The following is a 17,619-nucleotide window of genomic DNA, read 5'->3' as shown; positions in this document are numbered from 1 at the left end:
TCTTCCCTTAAATACTGACAACTTCCTCCCACCCTACTAGTGCATCCACTTGTTCTTCTACCTCCCTCTTCTGTTTTGTTTGGCAATGGTTTTCTTTCCTTTGCCAGACTTTTAGCTCCATACATTTTTTTAATGTGTTCCAACAGGACATACCACAGGGAAGTGGTACCCTAAAGCTGTTCTCACATAAATCTTCTTTTGGGAGGGTTGGGTGATATATCAGGCCAAGAAATACACTGTTTTGTTTTCTAGGCGGTTAAGTGGTGATTATTCTAGGCCAGCTGTTTTCCCATTTTTCACACCTCCAGTTTTGATGCTTGCACAATTTTTCTTTCTCAGCGCTTTATCAATGAATAAGAATTTTGGACATGCATCATTAATCTCCAAAATTAAAATAGGCTCCAATACCAGAGCATTATTTCTCAGTTTTTTCCATCATCTTCTTTTATATCAACCTTCCTAATAATTCATAGCTCTGCTATGTCTGTTAAGTTGAATCTCCTGCTGTGTCTAAAGGTGATAATTGTAATATTTGAGTGGAAATGATATTTCCAGTGCCAAAAAAAAATACCTTTGTCCACTCTTGACCCTATTTCTTATATCAGATCTTTCCCTAGATTGTTGATAAGGGCAATACTGGTGCTCCCAGCAAAGGTTAATTATAAACCAGGATGCTGATGCCAGGAAACCTCCGCTCATACAAGGGTTCTGCTGTATTTCAAGAAATGTTATAATGCAACACAGGCTGCGAACTGGTTGGGCAGGAATTGGAAACCTGCAGTTTTTGTTGTATAGCAAAGTGTCTTCTCACCAGTAATCTCCCTTGTGTTTTGTGGTGCAATGTGTCCCCATGAGTTGTACTGTAATTTGACTTCTCAGCTTATCGAAACTGGGGGATAGGGTGAGTGTAGGCACATAGCGAGAGCTCTGTTTTGATAAATAAATGTGACTGTGGTCCCTTGACTGGGGGCAGAAAACTGCAGGATTTTCAAGTGTTTAAATAAGTTCACTGCTTTGTTATTAATTTTGATGAGAGATAGGTTTACCTTGTTCTATTTAAGCATTTTTAAAAATGAGCTTACTTCCAATTTTTCTAGTAAGCGTGACCTATATTATGAGTCTTTTCCTTGGTGCTGTAATATTGGCAAAGAAATGGCTCAGGTGATTCTGCTCAGGGACACCAGAAGTTAGGCTGAACTCATGGCTAATCTTTCAGGCTGTCTTGGTGCACAGGACACAAGTGGTAAATAATTTGGATTAACGCCACCTGGAAGAACCAGACTCATCAGGAGTCTGGCAATGTTTGCTGAAGAAGCCAAAGAAATCCACACTGAAAGACAGGTAGGCTGAAGATGATGTCCCAGTAGTATAAGAGGCATCCATTATTTTTAAGCAATAATTCAACTTCTTTAAGATTCAATTAGCTGTACTAGATCCAGTGGTAATGGTGACCTTTTCAGCAGGTAGGTGATGATGAGAACTACCATTTAATATCCATTGAAATAGTCATTGAGGTGGAATCAGGAATTCTTTGATGCCGTAACATTTGACTGTTGATCTTTACTATTAACCAGGGGAAAAAATGTTAAGTAAAAAAAAGTTAAATCAGGCAGAGATGGAAACTGTACCAAGTACTATGCTGTAACGAAGAAATACTCAAAGTGAAGGGATCTGATCAGAGTGAAGGGATCTGATAAATGTGAAGCACAGTATTTATTCAAAGGCGCTCTCAATGAACATGAGTGAAGTCAGATCGCAAGGAGGTGATCTGGAGATTTAAACACAGAGATAAGCTAGCATGTGTCAGTTGATCCACGGAAACTGTTTGCACTTTGTTTGCAGTGAAGGCGAAGTATTGGACACGGCTTACTCTTCTTTCCTTGAAGAAGTCATAAAACCAGGCAAAGGTATCAGACCAAAAAGACCTAAAGTTCCTTTAGTCGAAGGGTCAGAAGCAGCATTTAGGAGCATTTCTATCTACCGATGAAAGGTGCTGGCTCCAGTTTGGAAAAATCACAAAGGCAATGCGTTGCCTATGTCCAAGATATGCCACACGGAGCAGCTTTAACTTCTTCCAGTAACCATCTCTTTCACACTTACGGGGTAAATTTGTGCTTTGACTACACTTGGTTGAAACTGTGGGACTGCACACAACACAGCCATTTTTGGATTTAGCCTTTTGTGAAGTGGACCTAAATCTGCCCCATACTCAAGTTAATCAAACATTTACCACACAGTGGTGTACGAATGTCAGTTACTCAAATGCCAGCCCTTCAGTTTTAACAAAAATGTTTAGCTGTTTTCTTGCACGTTCTGATTCCAAAAGCTATAGCCTGCTGGGCTGTGAACCCCAGTGACGGTTAATTTTCTATTCCATACAGAACAGCCAAAGATCATGCACTTCATGGCATTTAATTAAAACTCAGTGAAATAGGATGAGATTTAGACTATCGCTTCTCAAACCTGTTTGAATTATTGTTTTCCGAATTCAATTGCTCTCTGCCACGGGCCTGATGCACGACATGCTGATATTGATTCAAGTGTTTAAGTTCTTTGCAGTCTATGGATTAGCTCTTATGTGAAGTACAAGAAAACTTTGCATGAATGAAATAAGGAGCATGAAATACAAATCTGTCAGCTGTAATGGTGGCTGGCGACAGATGAATTAAGACTGTGTTAGCATTTTAATTCCTTCCTTCCTGAGTGAATTACTCATTCAAATTCAGGCCCGCTGGAAAAACAAAAAAACAAAAAAGAAATTCAATTTCTGATGCAGATATGTTCCTGTCAACATTTCACACACATAGAATATATACTACCATGAATTCAAGCTTGAGATAACTAAGCTTCAGCGTAATTCCAAATAGTTTAAGCTGGCATAGATGTAATCTTCCATGAGAAATTGATATTTACTGTTTACTAAAGCAGGTAATGTTGTTTACAATTTTTGCCACTATTTTTTTAGATCAATTTTCTAAATATGGGAGGATTTTTAGTATTTTCCTTGGTATAAGTGATTTTCCACTTTTTTTTTTCTGATCTTTGAGCCTGAACGCTCTTACATAACTCAGAACAAATTGTTCCTTAGCATTATAATTGTCTACAGGCTTGGTAGCTTGCCCTTCCACACTGTCTAATGAGGTCACTGGGATAATCCGAACAGTGGCATAGATAGTGTTTAGGATTAGGTGAATTTATGATCTACAGGACAAAGATAGTGTTTGTGAATGAGATGGTCTGGTTACAGCTAAATGCAACTGAGATATTCTATATGTTGAGTTTCCATAGGCTCCTGTTTCCCCGTGGGCAGTCAAATTGAATAGCAAAGTGTGGTTCCCTTGCTTGTAACACTCCAGATTTTCTGTTCCTGCAGTCTCCTGCCTGGAGAAATGTTTCTAAGTATTCTTATGCTGCAAAGGAGGTAGAGGACTTTTCTTCCGCTGATCCTAAAAGAATGTGTTTAACAAACTCTCTCAGTCATAACTGAGCGTCGGGACTGGCTTTGGAACCAGCAGTAGCTATTCCCACCTAATAGCAAACGAAACATCTGATGCCGGCTGGCCTGATGGAGGCTGGATGTAAGCCAAGGGAAGGATCATTTGAGTCGCACAGCTGAGACGCTGTCCTTGGGGAAACCCTGCTCCAGAATCTAGCCAGAAAATGATATGCTGCAATCCGTAGTTTATCAGGGCATTGCAATACAAGCACCTTGTTGTGGTTATGCACGGAAGTGTGAAAAACTGTGAAAAAGTATTTGGTGTGCTACAGAGTTGTTTTCATTAGCCAGGAGAAAGTCCATTAGCTTGGAGTAATATTTTCTAGAGGAAAGCCAATTAAATTCTTCAACCTTGCACAGAAACATGCAAAGCAATTGTCTCATTCCAAAAAAAAAAAAAAAAAAAAAAAAAAAAAGTGGAATGGAACTTTTTAATGAGAAATTATGGGCAGGAAGCTGAATTTTATGTAACCTCATAAGCTTTAAAAGAAATTTTTGTTCACTGATTTACTGCTTGTGCATCTAAATGATCTAGTGTTATAAAACCATTGCTGATGTCTTGTTGCTGTTTTGTGAAATCAAATTTTTCTGTAGGCCTAGTTTTACTGTCTGTATCCACACCAGAAATTCAGTAGCATGGTTAACTTCCTTGCAAGTGTTTCAGTGAACCAAGTTTTAAATTACTGTTTCTCTCTTTATCTTGTGCACTTGGGTACAGTTGTCCCTAGAAACAGTCTAGTGAAAGGCACTGTGATCTTCCTCTATTTCAGTGAGGCCTAAGTTGTGGAAGATAAATAAATTAATTGCTCAGTTAATAAAACTTAAATCAGTGGTGATGCTGTTCTGTGGTCATATTTTGTGTTCCAATCTGCAACTCATTTTTGTCTCTGAATCAGAGAGTCACTAATTCTGAGGAAAATGATTCTTTATCAGACTCATCTTTTTAATATTTCTCCTAAATTTTCCTGCTGGCATGTTTAAAGCACTGCAGTGGTTAACCTGAAAAGTGAGTCAGCAGTGTCCTACTGCAGCATTTTGTGCACAACAGGGTTGTGCTATGAGTGCATAAAACAAGCTTGTCACCACTTGGTAGTCCAAAAGCTTCAGCTTGAACACAGTGTCCAGTTGTGAGCATGGTTTCTAGAAAGCGCAGACTAATTGAAAAGAAACCAGAGGAAAGAAACTAGACAGGGTCTTGTCTTTCTAACTCATCTGTCAGTGAAGAAATGTTTAAAAGGTATGGAAGAGTCATGAGAGATTACAGTGAGCTGGAGAGCAAACACCAGAAACAATATTTGAATATGTAAAAGGAGACAATGCAGAATATATGATTTTCAGGACCGCTGTGCAGACGTTAAGCTTAAAATGCAAAAGGGGTGGTTTGGTTAACATTGACAAAAACTTTATCTGTGTAAGGATAGCAAATACTGGAGTGGCTCAGCTTTGCAAATCTTCAGATGCTCCGCTCCCGAAGGTTTGGAGAAAAAGCTGAATTTTTGTGAATGCTTTATTTTGACAAATGAACTATTGGAAATTGGAATTCACAGAAGTAGCTTAAGAAGTACAAAGAAGGAGGAAATCAATATACTAACCTACGAATTTTAAAGCAAAAAACATTTTTAATGGATGTTTTCTCTATTTGGAGTCTATTACTGATAGTATCTTTATCGGTCATCAATACCACATATCGCTAGATTTTGCTGTTTCCTCAATATGATGAAGCAGTAGCATGACTGTTTTGGGATCATTAATTTGTTCTTAAGTTAAACTTTTTTCTGTCTGAATTTCTTAAGAAGAAGATTGCCCTATAGCATGTTACTGTATTTTTCTATGTTGGCTCAGCTAGGAAAACTTTCCATTGTCTCTTTTATCTTCCATTACAGTTTATATATTCCCCCCAAAAGTAGAAGATATCTTATGGATATACTAACAGCTCATAGATAATGATGTGTTCATACCACATGTAACCCTAAATATAGAGAAATTTCTATATGGTTATAAGGCTAAATAGGTTCTCAGACATTTACCTCCATTTACTGGACAGAGAACTTGAGCAAAACATAAAATGCCACTTGCTGTATATACCTGATGACAAATATCAGGTCACACTGAATTTCATCAGAGAGTAGATATTGGCAAAGAAAGGATACTGTGGTGAGCGCTCTCACAAAACTCTGAGTCACTTTGACCTATTCTTATTTAATATTGTATGTTGTTAATGATATGTATTACTTGGCCTGTGACATTTACTGAGGTTACTGGGGTTGCTGGGATATGCTGTTTTCACATTCCTATTATGAAAAAATTATTTTCAAACTGAAAACTGGAAACATAAGGCTTGAAAACAGTAACTTTTCCTGACCTGATTCTGAAGCTGTCATGGAACAGGCAGCGATTTAATGCAGCTATAGTTCCTGGTTTTTTGGTTTTTTTATTCACACTTGACAAACCACCAGCTCTTGTATTCTTCTGATATTTTCCATTGCTCAGTTTAGTCCAGTTAGCACTAGTTGTCTCTCCTTGGGCTTCATCCTAAACAGTTCCTCTTTTTTGGTATCTATGCTCATGTAGAAGACAGTCACGTATCCCACTTAATTTTTGTTTAGCCAGCCTATGATGATTTACTTCTTTTAATATTTCCTCAAAATTTACATTTGTCATTTCAACTTCTTAATCATTTCATTTACATAATTCATTCCAAACTCTTGATCATCCTTATGGTAGCAAGGTGCAGCAATCTCCATTCTTCTAGCTGTAGTGTTACCAGCGAGCAAAGAGTAACATACTTTCCTAGACAATTCCTCTGCCAGTCAGCCCTTATTAGACACCAGAGGACCTCAGAAGAGAGTGGATAATTGATTATGAAAGCTAACAATAAAAATAGTAGGAAAGACTGATCCTCTTGAAAAACAAATTAAGGGGCCAGAAGCCATTCAAACTGGAAATGTGGAAATTCACTGGCAGTTTTTCCTTCTCAACGGCAGTAAGACCTGGAATGATAAGTAGATGTTTTGCCTTCATCCTAAAGGCTAAGTACTTCTCAGAAGCGATAAATCTGACAACATACTGGCCAATAACTTAATGGCCAAAATGAAAATAAAATAATGAAAGCCATTATTCTAGATGAGATGAAATGTCCTGTCATGAGTATCCTGATATTTGGTCAGAGGTAGTCAAATTTCAACAGACATGGTACTTCTTCAATATCCTTACAGACACATCCATGTTCAACACTCTGCCTAATTCAAATCAGGCTACCCAAAGGCTGCTTGCTTTTGCTGCAGTGATGGCATAGTGCTAGCGCTGCACAGTCTTTTTGTGCCCTTCTTTCCATTTCCTACACTTCTCTTCTGTTTTGCTTCTACTGAGTAAACAGCTGTGTGCCTACTCCAGTTTCCCAAGCTTGAAAATAGAAGTCTCATACATTATTTCTGGGTTTACCATTAACTAGCTATGACCTCAGGCAATCAGAACATTAAAATGCTACTAATTGCTTTGTTACTAATTAATGTAAAGAATTAAAAAACTAGTCCTAATGTACACATTATTTGTGTACATTTCACATTTCAGAGCAGATTCAACTTTTCTTTATGTGGCTGTATGCCAGATGTTTTCCTCTGTATATGCTATTGTGAAGCCAGTTCAGCCCATTTTAAAGTCAATTGGTGTTCCTTATACATAGAAATTCTTATCAGAATTACTCTAACCTGAGGTAAAAGCTAGTAAAATTCAGTCCTAAGCAGTGACAAAGTAAGGATGATTTTTTTTCCTGCAACCAGTAGCATTACTAATGGAGTCACAAGCTGCTGAAGAAGGCCCAGAGCTTTATAGTCTTTAAACAGTGGAAGTCAGACTTACTCTTTCTGTGCTTTCATTTGCTTATTTATGTGATCTACTGTGTCTAATACATACACAGAAATGCATCTGGCAGCTCTCTAAGAACCTTTATGACACTTCTTGACATGCTTCTGTTTTGAATATGTAAAGCTAAGCTTTCTTTTCAAGCCCAAGTACCTGCCGAATGCAGTTGCAAAAACTTCTCACACATGCAATAAAAAATTCATACATGCAATATGCTTTGTCCCTACCACTGCACTTTTAGATGTGTATGGGCCTTTCTGATTATTAAGTTCTTGCATGTGAGATTTGGTCAGTGAATCCAGTCAGGCAGAGCTCTGCCACCAAAGTCAAATGCTTGCCTTGTCTCTCTTACAAATCCAACCCTCTACTCTTCAGCAAGCAAAGTCAAAGAAGACCAGCATTTCCATTTACAAGACGTGAATTCCTCTTTGCTCCCTTCCTTCACAGTATGTTCTCAGACCTTGAAGGTCTAGCTCCCTCCCAAACTTCTCTCTTCCCCTGCTCCACCAGTGAAACTCTAGCTATTACTTGAGATAAAGTTTTCTTTCACTAGCCTACTTTTTATCAAATCCTGCTGTTTATCAAAAGCAAAAGCCTTGATGACATTTCAGAGGTAAACACTCTGCCTAGGTTATGGCTATATCTGTACAGATTCTATTATTGAGAGCTGTATGCTAACAGGCTTGCCTATCACACTGAAAATTAAATTTCTTCTCATTAAGAATATAAATTTGTTTACTGTCTTTCTTTAGCACAGACATTACTTGAGGTAAGCCAATACTATGAGGATGACTTAAAATAAAGTTAGATCATTCTTAATTAAATACCTCCACAAAGAGACCTTTTCACATGAAAAATGAGTGCTTTTTCTTTTCATTAAGCTGAATCTATCTTTCCTTCAAAAATCATTTTCTTCCAGGAAATCCAACTGCTTTCATTTCACTGGAATCTTTGAGACCGAGTTCCTGCTAATCGCCTTGGTTTGTGGTTGATCCTAAGATTCAAAGATCATGCTTTGCTGTAAGATATTATGAAATTTAAGAAAAAAGTTGTAGAAATATAAAGCCTTTTCCAAAATTGAATTCGGCTGCATAAATTGTTGCCTCACTCTAATTTCATTCTGTTTTCTTTGGTATATGCAAAACAAAGTCCCTTTCTGCTCACTTTTCAGCTTTAAAATATGGGGATTTTTTTTTTATCATTTAGCTGCAGCAATCACATAGTCTTGCATCTCTGTTGATGTTAGCTGTGGTGGCACGGCTCAAGGAGAGAACTATATCTCTGAAATGAAATAGTTTGCTATTTTAGGACAGCTTTTTGTAGTAATCAGATGGCATTTGTATTGCTTATAACCCTAAACCCTGTGAAGTTAATGGAAATCTTCCTATTGCTTTTGAATAGACTTTAGATTTGTATTTTATAATATACACATAAAATAACATTGAAATATTTTACTTAAAAATACAAAGAATGACAAGAAGAGAATCAAGACAAAAAAAAAAAAATCAAAATGAACCTGTCAAATCGCTAGTACACATTCTTGTTTGGGAAAATATCACTGATAGCTAGGATCACCTTTCAAATATTTTGTTATTGATAGCAAAAAGCATGCTTTACTGTTACAACAGAGCAAAGGGTTATGAATATGCCACTATATAGCTAATGTTAAATAACAGCATCCTTACTCTTTTCAGTTTGTCTTATAATTGGAAGGATTATGTTAAAATCTCTGATAAAAATCCACACAAATACTACTGCATAATTTAATCAAAACCGTCCCAATGAGAAGTTAAACCAGTTAAGTAGTTATATTTGGGGAGGGGGTTAATATCTTTCTATTTTCTTAAGTGAAGTAAAGTTGTAAAAGGTTCTTTGACTAAAGCTGCGTGCAGAAGCTGAAGAGTTTTGCCAAGCATGTGCTACTTTGTCAGAAAGGTCAATGCATTGCATTGTAAAACAGATGGGTGATAGTTACTCTGGTAGATTCTTTTTTACTCTATCATTAAAATATAAATAACTCTTCTACGATTCCAAGTATTTGTTAAATTCAAATTTTGGAAGAAGGAGGATAAAATAATTTAGGTAATGCTATAAATATTTAAAGGTTACAATGTAGATTTATTCCAAGCTCATCTCTTCCAACATTTTTACTGACTTTTATAGAATTTTTCCTCCTATAAGCACTAGTTTAGTTTCTCTCTGGAAAGTAACTTTACAACTGAATGACCATTTTCAGAAATGCTTGTTTCAGATTGATTTATTTTAACCCATTACATTGCCCCCAAAATAGTTAATAAAAGAAAATCTTATTTAATCGACAGTGTTAGATTCACAGCTCCTTACTTTCTGTTATGTTTCAGAAATGAAAACCTATTAATTCATGGATTAATGACTACAAAAATTCTTTAACTCTCTTCCACATTTGATGTATTAAATGTAATTTCTGTCAAATGTTTGACATCTTTCTTTTTGATGTGGAAAAAATGGCAACATATTGAAAGGTAAATAGAAAGAATAGAAATAATAGAAAATAGAAAGAATAGAAAGAACAGAAGCATTAGTTCCAGGATCACAGATAGCAGGTGTAAAAGTTCAAAAATCTTCACAGACTAGGAAATGTTTGATTATAAAACTATTAAATGATGTATATTACCCACAGATCTCCATCAGTCTGTCCCCTTTCGCATTTGTAAATGCAAAAGCATTCTACACTAAAAGGATACTTTTGTATTTGTTTTTAAATGCAGCTGTGTTCTGTTTCCTGATACTTTTGATAATCAGGAGCAACTAGTAGTAATCTGACCATGATTTTGTAACAGAACCGGAATCTGGAAAAACATGCACATTTTGCAAACAGCAGCATTAATTACAGGTTATTAAACAGGAAGAATTTCACTTGATCTCAGCTTTGAGAATCCTATCAGTATTTGCTCACAAGAAACAATAGATTACAGTTTTCATTTCTTTGACGAGTTATTAGTTTCAAATGTCTTTTTATTTTTGTATTACTTGGAATAGATGCACCTGAAACTGAAAACATCATACTTCATCCTGACTGCTTGAGAGAAATGCCTGCCAGGGCCCAGCATGGTGCATCGGAAGTCATCAGAAGATGACACTTGACAGTGAGGCAAGTGCGAGGATTGCTCTTCTGTCTGTGCGGAGGAGATCACTTTAGCTTCTTCTATCTGTTTATTTATGTAGATCGAAAACTCCCTGGGGGCAGGGCCTGTCCCTTACTGTCCATACCATCCCTATTATGCACTGGCTGCCAAATAAAAAAGACCCTTGTAAAGCTGACAAGCTTTATCCTATTACCTGCATCCTTCCCTTACCTCCCCCCACCCAAACCCTTCAGTTATCTTCCAATAGCAATAAATAATAAACTTCAAATGGAGCGTTACATACGCTGTAGTATGTAAATCACTTCATATGCAAGCAGGTGTGGAACAGGATCATGGCCCTTGTGGAGCTGTACAGGACTTCTACGACCTTCAGCTGTGCCTTCTCCTGGATTTAGGCTTTTCTGTGAAAGGGCTGAAGGCCACAGATCTTCAGATTAACCCTTCCACCTTTCTGCCAAAGTTAGCATGCCATTTGTCTATTAAATAGTAAGAAGAAAATACAACAGAAGAGTCCTTTGCTGTGGATCAGAAAGATATTTTGAAAATACCATGAGGCTAACTAGTTCTTTTGAAGTGAAAAAATAAGTGTTCTTCTAAAATTTCTCACCTACCTCAGAGGAAATCACCCCCATCAGGGAGTGTACTGGCTCCTGGAGAAGCAGCGAAATGCGTCCAGCCTTCCAGGTAGTGAAATTTTAACAATGGGCTTCTATGATATGTCAGGTGTCTATTCTAGCATGTCAGCAGGAGAAATATTATCAAGGGAAGATGGTTTAGAATTCCTTTTTTGATTGCCTCTTGCTTAATTAACCTCTTAATTAGAAGATGCCTGGATTAGTAACTAATACGTTAGAAGTACCTTTATCAAAAACACCGTTCTTTATCATATTTCTTAAGTGAAAAGCTGTCCATTTAACAGAATTTCACCCTTCTTTTGAGCCACAATTCAAAGTGACATATAGGCCACATCTCCCAAAGAAAGAGGTTCAGAATCACACTATTAAAAAGAGGAATGAAGAAACTCTCTTTGAAAAGCTGGTCATAACTAGGTTTATTGCTTGCTGGTTTAATTCTGTAAATATTTAGAGAAATTTTGAGAGAATATACATTTTTAAGACTAATGTTTGTGAAACTGATAAAGTATGAAAAAATAGTTCTCTGCCTGTTGGCTGATAGTAGAAATTAACTGGTGAGCAAGTATGGCATAATGATTAGAACCTGAATCTATGGGTCACTGATTTTAAGTGGATTACTTCTTTGAAGTCACTGTGGAAATTCTGTTTGCAAACAATAGAACAATATGACCCTTTAGTTCCAAAATATCCTTCAAAAGTGTTGAATCTATCAAAAGTCTATATATCAAATCCTTGAACAATGGTACATGCAAAGAAACCAAATAATACCATGTGAATGGAGGGCATACAGCAGGCATACCCTAATGAGATTTATTTGTGTAATGGACTTATTTTGGCAATTATGCCACATGTCATAAATATAATAGGTTAGGACAATTTGAAGGAAATGATTTCTTTATTTAATTTGACCTGAGCAGAATGATTGAAAAGAATACTTGATGAAAGATTTCTTCTGATTTGGTTTTGCATTGTTTCCGTTCTAGAAAAGGAAGAAGAGAAAAGGAGTTAGTATGGCACAGCATTTAATATCACTTTGCAGATTGTTTGTTCTTATGTGTCAGAATATTACAGAGGCGAGTCATAAGAGAGTACATTTTGTCCCACATATTTAAAATGAACAAAAGCAAATTATACTGTTATTGTTATGGGTAGAACAGTCCTTCCAGTCTTGATTAAACCCACTCACTACAAATTACCGCAGCCTGAACAGGCAAAATGCACATCAGTAATAGTGACATGGGTCTTCTCTACCCATTTAAAGATTTGCGTCTATGGCAGTGAAAAAAATGGATTGTAAAGGAGACATCCCTCGACTATGATTTCTGAAGTGTCACGTTGGGCTTTAAAAAATATATTTCTGATTATCAACTCTGCTATTGATTAGAGCCAGCCAAATGGTTACAGAATTACAACACAAAGCTTCCTAGAAATTCTTGAAGGGAATGCTTGTAAATTCATGGATGATAGAAGGAACACCCTTGGATTATCTTGTAGTCAATTTTTAAAAAGGATTTAAAAGACATTTCAGTGACACACCTGCTATATAATCACCTTGCTGTTATTCTATCCCTCTTGCCTAATTTTTAAGGCAAAGACTTGTACAGAATACTGGGTATAACTTATACAGAACGAGGAGTCAAACTACACAGAAGGAGTTGAATAATCTCTCATATGTACCTTGTACTGACATAAGAGAAGACAGTAAGTACCAAGAAAATATCAGCTACAGAAGGTATACAAATGAAGAAGAAAGACAGGGAATTATTATTCTCCTGCTCTTTCATTTATAACAATGTTAGGCACTGTTTGTAGTAACCAAACCATTAAAGAGCAACAGTATGTGATTAAGAAGAAAGCGTCTCTAAGTAAGAAAAAATGTAAATCAATAAATGGATGTAATGAAAGGTTTCAGTAGGCAGTTTTAGTATTTACCATTTGTTGGCATGATCTGTTAGTGAATCATCTGTCCAGTAACTGGCACCTTCATTGTCATGTTTATGCCTTTCTAAGAACAAACGTAAGATAGTCAAGATTCAATTTGGTTTTTTGTATTGCATATCCTGGCATATTGCAACTATCCTGGCTTAGACTGCAAACTTCTGCATTCAGTCATTGTTTTCCACTTGAAGCCTTGTGTGAATGTTGAATGGCTGGATGATGGATACTTGAGCTCTTTCCTCATGTGTTAACATGGTGTAATTGTGATGACTAGGTCAAGTTCATCCGTTTCAGAAACTTAGCTCATGATTTTGGTCTGCTCATGAAACAACTGCTTTGCAGGTCTGCTGTTATCTCGGAAACAATCTGTTTCTTTAGCTGGTATCAATGGGCCCATCAGCCAATTGATGGCCAAATTCTTGGGCTAAGGGAATGACTTCTTGAAGTCCAAATGTGACAGGATCAAGATCTCTATTAGGACACAAAACCTGTCTTTGCTCTGCCTAGTGAGAGGAAATACCACGCAAATAAGAATGTCCCAAGTTGTAGCAAACACTCTCTGTCCTGTTCCTTGCCCCTCAATTTCAAATTTCACCAGGGAAACTATGAATGTTTCCCCTTTGCTCTATCTACTGCAACTCTTACCTCATTTGCCAGGAGACATGTCTCATTATCAAGAAGAAAAGAATTGAACTTCCTTGCTGATAGGGATGTTTAGAAAACAAAACAACATTATCCACAGTTGTACTTCCAGTAAGAGCAAACAGTCCCTGTTCAGATTTCAGCAGGTGGAAATCTCAGCAGAGCGATGTTATGTTTGTTGTTACGATTTCTGATGACCTTTCTTGTTTTTATTCCACACTGATAGTGAATGCCTACTGGCATGTTGGTGTTATTAACCTCCTGAACTGATTTAGGGCTTGTTATAAAACACCATTAATTTATATTTAACTACCTAGGAATTTCCTCCTTTAACTGCATTGGCCAATGTCACAATTCAGGCAATATGCCAGAATTTGTGACTGCTTTGTGAAGTACTTGATAGTGAAGCATAAAGGTCACAGTGGCCTGTATAGTATCTGAATGAGAAAGCCCTGAATGAACTATTTACTGCATTCTGCTGAACCATACTTTTCTTAATAGGAGAAGTGTTTTATATGTATTCTAAAATGAGTATTGAATATGCCAGGATAGTGGGAGTGTTTATTTTATCCACCTTCCTCAAAAATCAAGCGAAGTTGATGATGAGACCTGCTGTAAGATCTCTGAAGACATTACAACTTCCATTATGTAGTTCATGTACCTACACTGACAATGCACAAGAAATAACGTGTTCTTCTTACAAAGTGTCTCTTTTCTAACTTGGGCTGAAACTTACAGTTTTGTCTTAATGCTATCAAGCCAGTACCCAATTCACAAATTATACCTGATTTTGAAAGGGGACATAACAGGTACACACTACTCATAACAAAGCTTTATTTATTTGTTAAATTTATATGAGCCTTTAAATGTTCAAGGTGCTTAAGGTGACATCCTTCATCGCACCCTTATACTAGGTACATCATCATCTTCCATACTACTGACCTCATTTCCTGCCTACATTTTCCAGACATGAGGTATAATGAAGTATAATTAATTTCTAATGCAGAATCAGAATCTTGATCTATCTAAACTGTTTCATGAAATGATAGTGTGAATTGTCCTTCACTTATATGTGACTTAAAAAAATCTCTGTCTCTAAAATCTGGTGTAAGGCCCGGTTAAAAAAAAAAGCAACCCCCCAAAAAGACACACAAATTATTTCTCATTTTCTAATAATGAGACTACTAAGTATTACTACTAATAATACAAGAATTGCGGCTGGCTTTTTTAAAGAATGAATCAGATAAATTCTTAGACTTCCAGGACTGTATTTTTTCATCCCCCGTGTTTCTGTTGTCTGTCTATTGCCAGCTTTAGAACAGAGCAAGACTCTTGACTCTTGAGCCATTAATACTGTATATAGAACAGCATCTATGCATCAAAAAGATGCACAGTATTGCCTTATCTAAATCCCCCTACTCAAAACCTTCCTTTCTACCCAAAACCTTCATGTGAATATTCATTTTTTCATTTGAATTTCTCATTTATCTTGTAAAGGTGGATAGAAATGATACAGCAGCTTGATAGAAGCTGCTTTGTGGAAGTGACAGGAGATGGTGGTCCTGAAGGACTGCTAATTTAGAAGAACTTGGTAAACCGAACCTTCCATGGAAATGGGTGCTACAGGACTCACTGTCAATGTCTGTGACCTCAGAAGTCATTTCCATCTCAAATGATTATGGGCCAAACAATGTGGCATTTAACTGAGGGATTTTCATTGACAGTTTGGTTTGATTGAGAAGCCCCAAATCTGATCCTATTTTATTAATTTCCATCTATCATGATCTGATTTATTACTTTTGTCTCCTAAAAATAAAGACTTGGTATCATTGATATTTCAGGAAATGTGATTATTTGGAAAGATGACATTTAGTATCATCATGTACAAAGAAAAAAAAAAAAAAGATTCCCAAAGTCTTGCAGGAAGAACTGTCAATAATGAAATCAAAGCATATACTAATCATTATTTAAAGCTGCTTCAGAAATTTAGAAGAAGATGATAGAAAAGGAAGAGAGATTGCTAGTATTTGCATTCTACCATTCTATTGAAATGTCTATCTGTTTATTCACAGCTAGTTTGTCTGGAGTTGGTCTTTAGGGGAAAATTTGTGCAAGGCTTGAGTATGTGTCTGGATTTGTAGCAAGCGGCTTTGAGGATCTGATCACTGTACACTTCATTTGCCAACCAGCAATATGATTCTTCATCCAGAAAAAGTTCTTTACCTCTTTTCCTAGTGTTTGGAATTTGATAACCAACAGGTGGCTTGTGATCATATCAGTACATGGAGACGGTCTTTTTACCTCTGCATATATGTTATACCAATGCTTTAAGATTGTCTTCTGTCTTGAAAGCCATTGAACATCAGCAGAGAACACTGGTTTCTTCATTCAGGTTGAAACTTGGGACAAAAAGTAATATTCATGATGGGAAGAAGTATCTATCTTCGTGATTCCCGAAATGTCTTATATTTTCAGGAGTCCAAGGTTTTATAACAAACAAACACAGACTCCAAAACACATTCAGAAATGCTGAAGTCATAGTGAACAAAGCCAAGGGCAAGACTGAGCTGTTCTTCAGTCTTTTGTGGCCTTTGACCAGCCAGTGCAATACTGAGACTCTAAGACACATCCCTGTGTGACTCTTGCACCTAGAGCTTTTGTCTTCACTTGTATAAGGGTGTCTGTCAAACCCAGGTCTGTGCTGGCTGGTTGGCAAACTCTTGATGACAGTGAAGAGACACTGTGCTGCCGAGGAAGAGATTTGCCCTTCCTCCGAGCTCTTGAAGCCCTGGCTCAGCAGTGCAACTGGAGGAGGGACTGCTCCCCCTTGCAAGGTAGGAGCTCCCAGTCAGGCCCACAGCAAAGGGGAATGTGAGAGTTTGGGTCACTCCTTCCTCTGTTGTTGCTTTGATTACTAATAGGAAATATAGAAAAGGCTGATCCAGTATGAACAGCTTAGTTCTGCTAGGGTCATTGCCAGTTTTCACTCCCTCCAAACCTTCCAAAGTCAACATCCTACCTACCCATAAACCCACAAAATCACCTCAGTCCATAGGAGCTACTATTTCAGTTTTTCTTATATCAGGAGCACACAAATGTCTACAGGGCTGAGCTGCAGACACGTCTGCCCGGCTCATGTTGATGCCTAACTTGCCTGCTTCTTTGCAGCAGGCTAACAGCACAAAACTATGGTGTAGCTTGTTCTGCTCTTGGAGTTGTACAGGTGGAAGAGCACTTACTATGCCTGTTGTCTGAAAAGAGTGTTGGCAGTTTATATATTTATTTTGCTAAGACTCTTTCTTGTTCTCCTTTTCCCATCTCTGCAGCAATTGAAATTTCACTCTCTCTCCTTTTGGCAGACCAGTGCTTTTCTCTGGATATATTCTACAAGCCTGTCTTTTTTTTCTTTCTCTAACTGTATTTTTGCAAGCATACTGAAACATCTGTCTTCAGTTTTTTTTGTTCTTCTCTTGATTATTACACGGTTTATTCTCTTTAATGGAAGCATGAGCTTGACAGTATTGAATTCACCAAGCAACCAGCACCAGCGTTCAACACCTAGCTTAGAGCAGCTGAGGGATTATACACAGAGATATAAAACATCCCGGTGTTTGTTAATAGAATAGATTTTTGGAGTACAGATAGCACTGTAATGTTGAAAGTCTGCCTCCTGCAGCAGACTTTAGTTCAGTTACCATTCTCTTAATTATTTTCCTGTTCCTTCAGTAATTATCGTCTTTCGTAGAAGACAGCACCCTTCTGGAAATGAAAATGTTAGCCAAATTTTGGCTTGCTCTAGTTGACAATGGCCATTTAACTTCTGCCCAAACTACACACTCAGGAAGTACCAGCAACTTCGTTGCTTCCTTTTAAACAGAATTGCCTTTCACTTCAGGTGAATTCATTTTGGTGAAAAAATCCT

This window comes from Dromaius novaehollandiae, chromosome 8, assembly GCF_036370855.1.
Source record: "Dromaius novaehollandiae isolate bDroNov1 chromosome 8, bDroNov1.hap1, whole genome shotgun sequence".
NCBI lineage: Eukaryota > Metazoa > Chordata > Aves > Casuariiformes > Dromaiidae > Dromaius > Dromaius novaehollandiae.
This window is presented reverse-complemented; position numbering follows the sequence as displayed.